This window comes from Olea europaea, chromosome 13 (assembly GCF_002742605.1).
Source record: "Olea europaea var. sylvestris chromosome 13, O_europaea_v1, whole genome shotgun sequence".
In the NCBI taxonomy this organism is placed as follows: Eukaryota; Viridiplantae; Streptophyta; class Magnoliopsida; order Lamiales; family Oleaceae; genus Olea; species Olea europaea.
The window spans coordinates 24,268,182-24,281,159 of record NC_036249.1 but is presented as its reverse complement, the minus strand read 5'-3'; positions in this window follow the sequence as shown (position 1 = coordinate 24,281,159).

Here is a 12,978-nt window from a genome sequence, read left to right as displayed (position 1 = left end):
GAAAAACATTTAAAATCATATCTATTGCCCCATGCCTATACAACTTTGAATATCAAACACGTCCTCAAGGGAAAAAAAAAAAAATGTGCCCAAAATAGGGGCTTAGGGTTGTTTCTATCCACATCCACTGAACTACAATACAACTCTATTTATTAAAAGAATGCATTCTTCAAGTAGGTATATTTCTAGTTAGAGCCTGCTCTGACCACTTGTTTTTTTCACATTAAATGGACCAAGAAAGGAATATCTTTTGGCGAAACTTGCTGGATGAGAAGTTGAAGACGGTGTAAGTTCATATTTACCTTCTTCTGTCAGACTTCTGCTTTCGAAATACAACTAATTGTCTTCTCAGTTTAGTGGTGGTCCAACTTTAGAAGCCAAGATAAATTCTTGAACCAACTGCCTGATATTACTGTTCCCAATTCTCATGTCATTTAGGAAGAAATACATGACCAGTATTAGAATCTCTGGACTAATATAAATATTTGGGTAGTTTCTCGATATAATAAAGCAAGAAGAATAAATTGCCTGCCATGGTTCAGTTCAGATCACAATATTTCAAATGCAGTAGGAAGTTAAGGCCGTAGTTGGTTTGCCGTTTTCGGCCCATTTTCCGTTTCCATTTTCGAAAACGTGGAAAACGCGTTTGGTCTGTCGTTTTCGAAAATGCATTTTTGAAAACAAGTTAAAATTTATAACTGAAAACGCAAAACGACTTTTTATCGTTTTCAGATTTTTCAGTTATAAATGTCAAAAACGCTCAAAAGGCGGAAAACGGGCTGAAAATGAAAATGGAAACCAACCGCTTCCTAAATTTTCTCTCTAATCACAGTTACTGGATACTGTAGATAGTATTAATGGGAATTTCCATAATGGTTAAGAGTTGAGCTGTTTTACCAGAATTTGGTGCCCCCCTTTTTACAGAAACAGTGTTGGTGGGTTTTTATTGGTACAAAAATTGTTGTGTTTTTCAATGTTGTGGCATTCTGTCAAAGAATGCGTTAAAACTGTTTGGCAATGTAGCAAAACCAATTGGTGACTAAAGGAAAATTTTTGCAGCCTATATCTAAAGCATGTACCCAAAAGCGATCTATGTTCTTTTTATGTCTAAAAAAAGCTACATTTTCCTCCTCAAAATGAAGTTGTCGCACTGTATTCTGATAACCAAATTCATATCACCAACATCCTTATTGCAGCATTAAATTTTTCCAGCAAGGTAAGCATGTAGACACGGCTATGCAACATAATAAAAGAACCAAGAAAAAGTTAAAAAAAAAAAAAAAGAGAAACCAAATTTTTCAAGAATATAAACAAAACAACTTATATATCAGCAGTTCCCAGAGAAACAAGGAAATATCTAAGCATCAATAAAGTACAAAGCATCCATTTCCCTGTTTCTTTTATTTTTCTGGTTGAAAATCATTACCGTTATAAAGCAGCGACCTTTAAGAACTTCATGTAGCTCTTCAGGAGTCTTCAATTTGAAACTTTTCTCAGATTCCACAATCATACTGCTAATATTTTGTTCAGCAGCTAGCATTTCGCTCTTGGTTTTCTCCACTTTAGGTAAAAAAACAGAGAAACTTTCTCCTTTTTTGTTGGGCATAATCACAAACTCTTGATCATCATCCTGCAAAATAGAAAATCATCCACATGTCAATTATCTACATATTACCCATTCCTCCCAAAGCTATCCAGTCAAGAATTTCTACAGCAGACAAAAGGGCAGGGAGATTATAAAATTTGTTATTTACTTTTTCCTTGAATCTGATAACTCGATACCATTTATGGCATGTTTGGTATGAAGGACGGGATACTAGAGAGAATTAAGGAAGAAGAACGTTTAAAATCATGCCCCTTGTCCCATGCAGTGTACTATACAGCTTTGAATATCAAACACGTCCTTAACGACAAAAAATATGTGCCCAAAATAGGATCCCAGGGATGTTCCTACCCACACTCAACTACAATGTAACTCTATATATTATCCTGCCTCAGTGCCAAATCCACCGATACAAACACAACTTAAAGTTGCCTTTCCATTTTCGAAACACAAAATCAAGCAAAATGTGCGTAAAAAAACAAGCATTCTCAAGAAAATTTGTCCTAGAAGGAGCTCCAAGAGGACCAACGATAGCAACAAGATAACAAAACTAAGCCCTGTTCTCAGTAAATTTGTAATTGGCTACATAAATCATTTTTTCCTACTCTAAATGGGTTTTCAGTTGATCTAATGGAAGAGCTACTAGATCCTCAGCAACCAACATAGATGATGTTAGTTATAGCCTAAACCTCCCTTTCCTAATCCCTTCTATTGAAATCGTGTAACTCTTATGAAGATATGCTTTTCTAAGTCCACACTGAACAAATCCTAACCATCCAAGTTGTCATTCCCATAATTTATCCTCAATTAGTACTACCTCTACCTATTGCCATTGTATTCTCACTTCTATCTTATCCTTCTTAATACGCCTACACTTCCATCTTAGCATCCACGTTTCCATTAAATTTTTTCAACAACATAGTAACCGAAAGCTATGAAATTGTTGATACACTAAAAGTGCAACCCAAATCAAATAGCCCAAAGAGCGAAGCCCAATTGGGAAATTCAGGATAAATGTCCAAACAGGATTATTGATGAATGCGGTAAAAGCCCACGAACACGGTAACATCATCGCCCAAACTTGTAAGATGCCCAGAATCTAAGCCAATAGAATACCTTGCGATCGCCCAGAGCGATGATCACGCTCTCTCCCAAACCTTCGAATTGCCCAGGATCTTAGCAAGCATAAAATATTATGGTTATCCAGAATAGCAGTTATTGAAGCAGTTATTGAGTGATCTTATCACATTCCACGATTCAAGGAGCCCAGTTGAAGGCGGTTGAACGACAAAGAGTAATGGCAACAGTTAGAAACGACAGTTCCACGACAAGTTAGTCACCATAAAGAAAGTGGATAGTTATACAGCAATCAAGCAGTTTCCAAGCGATTTGTCACGAATAAATAATCAATGGAATATAAAAGGAAGAGAAGACATAAAGAACAGGAACCCGATCAAATACTCTCAAACAGATAATATGTAATTTTAATTCCTTAGTTTAGATTTAAATACTTCTTTTAGTACTCGTGTGCTTGCGCTCCTTGGAGGCATTCTGTCTGTTTTCAATTGTAAATCATCGCTAATAAAACACCCCTTTTTGAGATTTCGTCTCAAAAGGTTTGTTCCTTACACAATCGTCTGATCCCTTTTTAATTGTTAGGGACTACCCGCGCGAAATAATTTGGCACGCCCAATGGGACCTTGGTGTTTGGTGTTAAAGATACAAAAGGTGAAACAATATGCCTCACAAATCTTATAAGGAAGCAGCAAGTCATGGAGGAGTCCAGTCGGTGATCGAACGATATGAGGAGCGGCAAAGCTCTCCACAAACAGAGAGATAGAGTCAGAGCAGTCACAGTCGTTTCAAACCAATGACAAAATTGAGTCCTCGAACCATGCGTACATTGTTTGGAGAACTCACACAGGATGTCGTTGAACGGGTAAATCTACGAAATATTCATAATATGGAAAGATTTACCCAGAATGGGAATGCACATTATGACAACATGGCCAAACAACTGAATACATTAAATGAAATAATGAATAAGTTAGTAGGCCAAATTTGTCAGCCAGTTGTGCCTATTGCAAATCACTTTCAAACTAAGACAATCGTGGGACATAATTCCCCAGTCCTAAGTCCAAATTATGGGATAGAACCACCTTTTAGTCCACCTACTTCAAACCAGGGGATAGTGTAATGCCAAATCATAATAGTGGTAATAGTACATCTAACTTGGGGGGTAACCTAAATATAAGAGACAATGTCCTAAATAATGGACAGAATACCCCACGTGTCAATGATGGAATAAATGTTCAGGCTAATGGTAATAATGGCCCAAGTCATGGCAACTTTGTTGCCAACTAAGGACCAAACATCAGGCCTCAGGCAAATCGACCGACCAACCAACCTGTAGGAATTCCATATGACCTCAATGTCATGTTGAGAAAACAAATTATGGAAATAGTACAGGATCAAATGGCTTTTGGGGTACATCCTGTTATTAGGTCGACTTACACAAAGTCATATCCTGATTGGGTAGACCAAGCATATCCATGGCCTAAAGGGTATAAAGTGCCAGAATTTTCACTATTTACCGGTTTAGGAGAGGTATCTACTCTAAAACACATAGGGCGATTCACACTGCAAAGTGGTGAAGTAACTGACTACCATAAAATGAGGTTGTTCCCTAGTTCATTAACAGGAGTAGCTTTCTCTTGGTTCATCAATTTGCCAGCAAACTCTGTTCAAATATGGCAACAATTGGAGCAATTGTTCCATGCTTAGTTTTATAAGACTGAGTCTGAAGTTACTTTGACCGATTTGACGAATCTACGTCAAATGCCAAACGAATGGGTAGAAGGTTTCTTTCAAAGGTTCAAGACAGCAAGAAGTAAATGTTTTGTACCTTTGCCCGAAAAGGAGTTTGTCAAAATCGCTCAAAGTTGTTTAAGCTTTGATTTGAAAAAGAAATTCCAAGATAGGGAATTTCCTGATCTTTTCCAATTGAGCGCAAAAGAGATTAGGTATGAACGATTAATAAGAGAAGAAGAGCAAATGAAAAATTCTAGCAAGGGGACTTATTATAGAGACCCAAATTTTGATGTTCATACCATTAATAACGAGTATTACGATCAAATCGAAATGTGTTTGGTCGAATTAATCAAAGGAGACGCGTGTACTTGTCTTATAATGGCTAAGCCTAGATCGTCGGGCAAGGATGAGCCTATAAAAGATGAAAACAAAAAGGCTAGAACGTTCTCGTTCGATGTAACGAAAGCTGACCTTATATTTGATAAACTATATAAGGATAAACAGATAAAGTTGAGCGATAAACATAAGTTGCCAAGCCCTGAACAAATCAAGGGTAAAAATTATTGTAAGTAGCATAATGCATGGTCGCATTTGACTAACAACTGTTTGGTTTTTCGCCATACGTTACAGGAAGTCATTGAATCAGGACAAATTACGTTCGAGGATAAGAAGAAGATGGCAGTGAATGAAAACTCTTTTCCACAGCCACTTGGGGTGAACATGGTGACGACTGGTTTCGAAAACAAGTTGCCAAAATTCAAGTTGGTTATAGATGACGGAGAAGAGGACTCTGGGTCACACCCCAATGTCTTTGAACGTATCAAAGGGAAGGAGCATAAAAAGAATGAAGACGTTCTGTGTGCAAGATGTAAAAGAGAAGTGAATGCAAACACAGAAAAATCAGGGATATGGCAACATCACCATCGCCCTAGTTTTTTTCCAAACGCTCAGCCTGATAGAGGGCGAGGTACATCATTCTATAGGGGACCACCTTTTGAAAGGCAGTTCAGGTCAATAAATAATGGGAGAACATTCAGGCCGCAACCTCGCCAACCAAATGTATGGCATTCGTTCCAGTATAATGCAGGAAGGGTGATCCCTTCAACGAGATGACTAGAACCCAACAAAGGTGTTTTCAACGGAATTATGAACGAATGATGAGGCAACAATAAGGAATGCCCCGTCCTAAGGCACATAAACTACTCGAAGTGGCCAATCAAATTGTTCTCGAAGGTAGTGAGGAGACTGGTACAGGTGAATCGATGGAAGAATTGCCAGAGAGTTCTTCTGGTAGATCAAAGTTTGAGCGAGGCAGAAAGGATGGAGAAGATCCAGATCAGCCCCTTACTATTCTGTTCGGTACGTTACCCCCTGTCATGACTAATAACTATTTACTAGCCAATGAGTTCAAGAACAAAGAGAAAGAAGAAGAAGAGAGTGAGGATAACGAGGAAGAAGCATGTGTACTGGAATGTGAAGAAGGCAAATTTCTAGAGGGGCCTACAATGATGAAGAGGACGATGGTATGACGGACATCGAAGAGGAAATTGATCTGGAAGCAGAAAGAAGAAAGAGAGGAGTATCGTACAATACTCTCTTGAAGCAACTATATCGAGAGGGAGTTCGTGAAGTGGACTTGTTGGGGGAACTATCTGGGCGCTCTTTCGATTATTACGTGCTGTACGGGAACCCAAGAGGAAAAATAGAGTACCTCACTATGAAAAGTATGGATCACCTCCAAGGATAATGCCTCCTCCCACAGGTTGGGTAACCGAAGAAGAAGCATTAGAAAACAATAAAAAGGAAATTCAGGAAGCGGAAGCTCAGTGCGACATACTGCACGTTGATTTATCACAAAATGATAATTCAACAGAGAACAAGCAGGAAGTGAAAATAGATGCTGTCGAAACAGTTATTTTTAAGAGACCAGTCATGAAGTTAACTAAACACTTGAGACCATTGTACGTTAAGGGTTTAGTTAACGGTATACCTGTGGCGAAAGTACTTATCGATAATGGAGCAGCTATAAACACCATTCCATCTAGGATGATGAGGAAATTTGCAAAGACAAAAAGTGATGTGATTCCAACAGAAGTCATCCTTACAAGTTTCAATGGAGGAGCAACTTCAGCCAAATGGTTATACCATTGGACATAACTGTAGGGATAACTACTAGGATCACAGTTTTCTTCGTAATAGATGGTCCTACTAGTTACAATGTGTTATTAGGAAGGGATTGGATACACGGAAGTCGCTGCATACTTTCATCGTTCCATCAATGCCTGATTTTCTGGAATGATAAGGGTGAAGCAAAAGTGGTGCAAGCAGATCATAGACCTTTTATCGCAGAAGCAAACTCAGTGGAAAGGTTCATGTACGAAGGAAATTACGGACCAGTCAAAGTGGTCCGAGATGGAGAAGAAACTCAAATTGTTGCACAGAACGAAGAGCCATTTTCGGTAGATGCACTCACCGAAATGTTCAGTCAAATGAGGCCAAACATAGTGGCCCTGGAAGAGTCAGTAATTGGCAAAAAAGTAATCAAGAAGTTTTAAATGAGTTGTAAGCAATAAAGGCAAATGGCCAATGTTCAGGCCTTCAAAGCCAAATTAATGGCTTTCAATACAGAATGTAAAGGCAAGATGAAAGAAGAAGCAGTCTTGAAAGCATTGGGAGACAAATTGGCAGTGTTTGAGTTGGAACAAAGTATTGGCCGAGAAGTCAACAAGGTGGATTGTTTAGAAGAAGAAATGCCTATAAGGAAAATGGACGATGAAGTAATGAGGATCACCAAGCCTGGATAGGCTCAAGCACAAGACCCTCTGATTAAAGTGAATATTGGCAATGAAGGGGAAGATCACCCAATATTCGTCAGTCAGATGCTTAATCAAGAGGTTAGTAATAAATTAATCGCTTTATTAAAGGAATATAAGGATTATTTTGTTTGGGAATATGAACATATGATTGGTTTAGATAAAGATTTGGTGGAACATAGATTGCCAACCAAGCCAAATTTTAAACCTCATAAGCAACCTCCTAGACGTTTTGCTCCTAATGTACTTCCTGAAATTAAGAAAGAAATAGAGCGATTATTAAAAGTAGGCTTTATTAGAACAGCCAGATATGTAGAGTGGTTGTCCAATATCGTGTCAGTGCTAAAAAAGAATGGTAAATTAAGGGTGTGCATAGACTTTAGGAACTTAAACATAGGCACACCCAAAGATGAATATCCAATGCCTACAGTAGATTCTTTAGTAGACTTGACTGTCGAGCACGTAATATATTCCTTCATGGATAGGTATTCAGGATACAATCAAATTTATATAGTTGAGGAAGATATACACAAAACTGTCTTTAGGTGCCCTGGATCTTTAGGATGTTTTGAATGGGTAGTTATGTCTTTCGGCCTGAAAAATGCAGGAGCAATTTATTAAAGGGCAATGAACTTGATTTTTCAAGATATAATAGGCAAGTTTGTTGAGGTGTATGTAGATGATATAGTGGTCAAATCCATTAAAGAAGAGGACCATTTTGAACAATTGAGATGTTCATTTGAGCGAATGAAGCAATATAAACTAAAATTGAATCCATTGAAATGTGCATTTGGCGTTAATGTAGGAAACTTCCTTGATTTCTTAGTATACAAAAGGGGGATTGAACTTGATAAAAATAAAGCGAAGGCCATTTTAGAGGCCAAACCACCTAACAATAAAAAAAATTGCAAAGGTCCCTAGGCCAAGTAAATTTTTAAGACGCTTTATTTCTAATTGTGCAGAGCGAACTAAAACTTTTTCGCCACTTTTAAAGCTGAAAAATCAGGACGAATTCGTTTGGAAAGAAGAGCGTCAAAAGGTTTTTGAAAACCTAAAAACATATTTATCAAGTCCACCAGTGTTGGTGTCACCAATCCAAGGACGGCTAATGAAAGTGTATATATCGGCTAAACAAGAATCAATAGCTGGAATGGTCGCGCAAGAAGACCAATTTGGTGAAGAAAGGGAAATTTACTACTTGAGTAGACAGTTAACAAAATGTGAATGTAATTACTCTGCCATTGAAAAATTATGTCTTGCATTGTATTTCACATGTACAAAATTAAGGGCTTATTTAAGGCCCGTAACCGTTTATTTGATTTTTAGAGTAAATTTGATTAAGTATATGTTCTCTCGCCCTATTTTACATTAGAGGATAGGCCTTTGGACGTTAGCATTATCAGAATTCGAAATACAATACATACCCCAAAAGGCAATAAAAAATCAGGCTTTGGATAACTTTCTGGCCGATCATCCATGTCTTGACATGCCTGAGGAAATTGAATTAGAAATCAATTCACTCGAATTAAAACCTTGGATTTTATATTTCGACGGGTCAAAAACCTCTAAAGGTGCAGGAGTAGGAGTAGTAGTGATAAATTTTTTAGGGATTTGTTACAAATTCGCATTCACTTTGGATATGATGTGCACCAACAATCAAGTCGAATATGGAGCCTTAATCGTGGGTTTAGAATTAATGATAGATATGGAGGTAAAGAATGTGATCGTTAAAGGCAATTCTCAATTGGTAATTCACCAATTGATTGGTGATTTTAAATGCCAAAGTGATTCCATTATAAGTCAATATGAAATCGCCCAAGAATTATTGGAAGAATTCGATTAAGTAGAGCTTCAATGTGTTAATAGGATATATAATGACGTAGCAAATGAGTTGATCCAGATGGCCTCAGGGTATTCAAAGGCTTTAAATTGGAAATCAACTTATGAATATGGAATAATATTGCCCGTAGTCCAAAGAAGGGCGAGAAGGATTGAAATTCATTACATACAAGATGGAGATACAATAGATTGGAGGGCAGAGATTAAAAGGTTCTTTAAAAAACCTAATAAAGGAGGTAGTAGAAAAATGAAGTTGCGTTTGCTAAACTATACACTGATAGATGAAGAGTTGTTTAAGAAACGCTCTGATAGTATATTATTAAAATGTGTAAGTTTGCAAGAAGCCAGAACAATCATGGCTGAAGTGCATGAAGGGATATGTGGAGCTCATCAAGTTGGCCAAAAGATTAGATGGTTAATTATTATGGATGGATATTTTTGGCCCAATACAGGAGAATCATGTGTTCAATATGCGAAGAGTTGTTTAGTATGTCAAAAGTATGGTCCGCTACAAAGGGCGCCAGCAAGAGAGATGGCACCCATCATCAAACCCTGGCTGTTCAAGGGTTGAGCGATAGACCTGATAGGGAAAATTTATCCCCCATTGTCCAACCCACATACATTTGTTATAGTTGCAACTGATTTTTCACTAAGTGGGTATAAGTGATACCTTTAAAGAAGATCACCCAAAAGAGTGTTATGAAATTTATCCGTGATCATATTATTTATAGATTTGGGATTCCACAAATTTTGATGGTAGATCACGGAACTTCTTTAAATGGAGATCAAGTGAATAAATTCTTGAGCGAGTTTGGAGTTAAATTAGTGAACTCTACACCATATACGCTCAATATAACGGATAAGCAGAATCTTCTAATAAGATTCTAAAAAATATCATAAAGAAAATGATAGGTGAAAATGCCAGAAATTGGCTCGAATGTCTAAATAAAGCCTTATGGGCTTATAGGACGTCACCTCGATCAAGTACCAAATTTACGCCTTTCCAACTTACTTATGGACAGGAGGCCGTTTTGCCTATGGAAATCAATGTGCGATCAATTAGAGTGTGTTTGCAACATAAGTTAAGTGATGGTGAGTATACTGAATCACTAGTTCAAAACTTATTGAGTTGGACGAATTAAAGTTGGACGTCCTAGATAGTTTACAAGTTCAAAAACGAAGGATGGCTAAGTTTTTCAATAAAAAAGTTATAGCCAAGTCATTTAGCCTGGGCGAATTGGTTTGGAAAACAATACTCCCTTTGGATAGTAAGGATCCAAAGTATGGCAAGTGGTCGCCCAATTGGGAAGGGTCATATAAAGTAAATAGTGTGTTGCATAATGGAGCTTACCATTTAGAAGATTTAGATGGCACCAAGCACGTGAGGTTCATTAATGGCAAATATTTAAAAAAGTATATTCCTTCCTTATGGGAGAATGAACAAATAAAAGCGTAATCAAATTGCATTGAACGATCGTAGATAAATAGGGTCAGAACGAAATACGTTCAAATAAGTTCCTTTATTATCAAATATACATTACAAATTTTGAGATATAAAATACCAAATGCTCAATAAGCTACAGTTTCTCAGTCGATCGCCAAGCAAATTGATGAACCGGCATTGGTCGTCGTTCTGATCGCACTGCTACAAGGGCAAGCAGAGAGGCCGAGAAGCACTCTCAACAAGCAAAAAGGAATAAAAGCACCCTCAAATCGCTTGCCTAATCGCATTGCTGCAATAACGGGCAAAGAGACTGAGAAGCACTCTCAGCAAGCAAGGTGGCTTGAAAAGCATCCTCAAAAATTACCTTCCATCATTGAACTCCTTATAAAGAATATGGAGACGATGGGAAAAACTTTGCTGGCCAAAGAATATTCCCTATATCTCCCATACCAAAGGTGACATCAAAATAGATAGCAAAATAGGCGGATCAAATGATCTATTTCTATGGAAGACGAAAATTTTGGATCAATTGTTGAGATGCCAAACGACGGCAGCAAATTAGTTTTTGAAGAAAAGAATGGAAATGAAAATGATGGGTGCAAAATACACACGCATTTATAGAGGCGTGAAGGTGAAAAGATAGAATATGAATAGCCACATTCGTGCCTAATAACTGAAATCAAATGGCCCAGAGTCTTGGAAAAAGAGACGGAAATAGCAAGGAAGAATGTACATGAATCTTAGCATAAAGCAATTAAATACTTGGGAAGTTGATGATTAAGAACAATGTCAATTAATACGCGAGTAGACAAATTAGTCGTTCATTAATGACGATAACTGCTGTTACATTCAAAATTAGCAATGGCAATTAGTGCGAAGTCACAAAAGGAAAGTTAGTACGAAGTTACAAAAGGAAAGTTAAGATATTGAATGTCTTAATTACAATTCACCCTAGGCTGAACGAATTCTTTCCCTAAGTCTCCCCCAATCTTCGCTCTGCTGAGAATAAGCGACGTTTAACTCAGCTACAAAATTGTCATCAACTTTCAGCTTTTTGTGCTGCTCAACCAAAGACTTGGTTCGTTCGATTCCTTGGGAAGCATTATGCTTTTTAGCAGCCATTCTCGCCCTACAGTCATCCATTTTTGCTTGAAGCTCCTTCATCTCTGCAGCCAAACTTGTCATCAAAGAGTCTTCGATCATAACGTCGGAAGAGATTTCTTTTAATTCGTCATCGGCTTTGTTAATCTCTAGAAGCAAAGACTCTCTTTTAGATGCAGTACGAAGATATTGAGTACTCCTGGCCTTCAGTTCAATATTTTTGGCTAGCAAGGAAAGGATGTCAGATTGAACAACCTTCGACGTCACTTTAAAGTCAGCAGAAACATTGAGCGATGGAAGTGTAAGTGCTTGCACCAATTTCTCACTCAATAGCTCAAGCTCATCCTTATGTTTAGTAGCACTAGCCTGGCCGATATCCATGTCCATAAAAGACACATGCTCAAATATCGATTGCTTGAGAAACTTCATATTTTCCTCTGAAGAAGCAGAAGGATGACTGGTTGAAGTAAGGCGAGACGTCTTGACTTACCCCCAAGAAGTAAACAAGTCATGGATGGAATGCACAATGTCATCAGCATCCTATAAGGAAAGATGCCAACATTGAGGACTTTCACTACAATAAACGAAGCGAAAATGAAAGTGAAGCAAAAGGTTACCTCATCAGCAATCTTGGGAAGTTCAGGCATACCACCAGTTGACTCCACCACCTGTGGGGACTTTCCCTTATCTGGGCGAGAAGACTCTGCCACAACGGGCAGGCCCATGGGAACCTCTGCATAATTTAAGAAGCAACGAATCAGAAACCAATAGCACAAGCAAAGGTAAAATATCAAAATATGTATTACCTTCTGATTCGACGTTTGGGGGGTCGGCACCCTGGGAAAATGTGGCCTTTCTACTGTTGTGATGAAGATTCTGGGACTAAGGGTTTCTCTTTAAGCATAATCCCTTCATCAGCTGATTTGAACGAAGCAGTTTCAGCAGAAGATGATGGAGTAGAGGCTGCCAAAACCAAAGCCTTCGAAGGAGAGGCTGAACGTTTCTGAGGAATTCAGGTAAACCATTAGTACATGGAAAAGTATGTTTGTAAACAAATTCAATTACCTTTCTCCTAAGGATGAGAGGAGCGTCATCACCTTCATTGTTATCATCCTGTAAAATGGGAGATGCTTAAGTTGGCCGTTTGTGGCCTAAAGCACTTTTAGCTGCAGTAGCCTTAACAGGTGGATGGATAGAATGTTTAGCGCAAGCAGGGGAGGAAGGATTCCTAATGAACACAGGGGTGACCAAAATAGGAGAAGTAGAGGGAGTGCTTGGCTGGTCTAATAAATGGAAGGCACGATTAGCAACAGTTACAAACAATCGGCGTTTTACTGATGGCCAAAGCTATTTAAAAAGAGGATGGA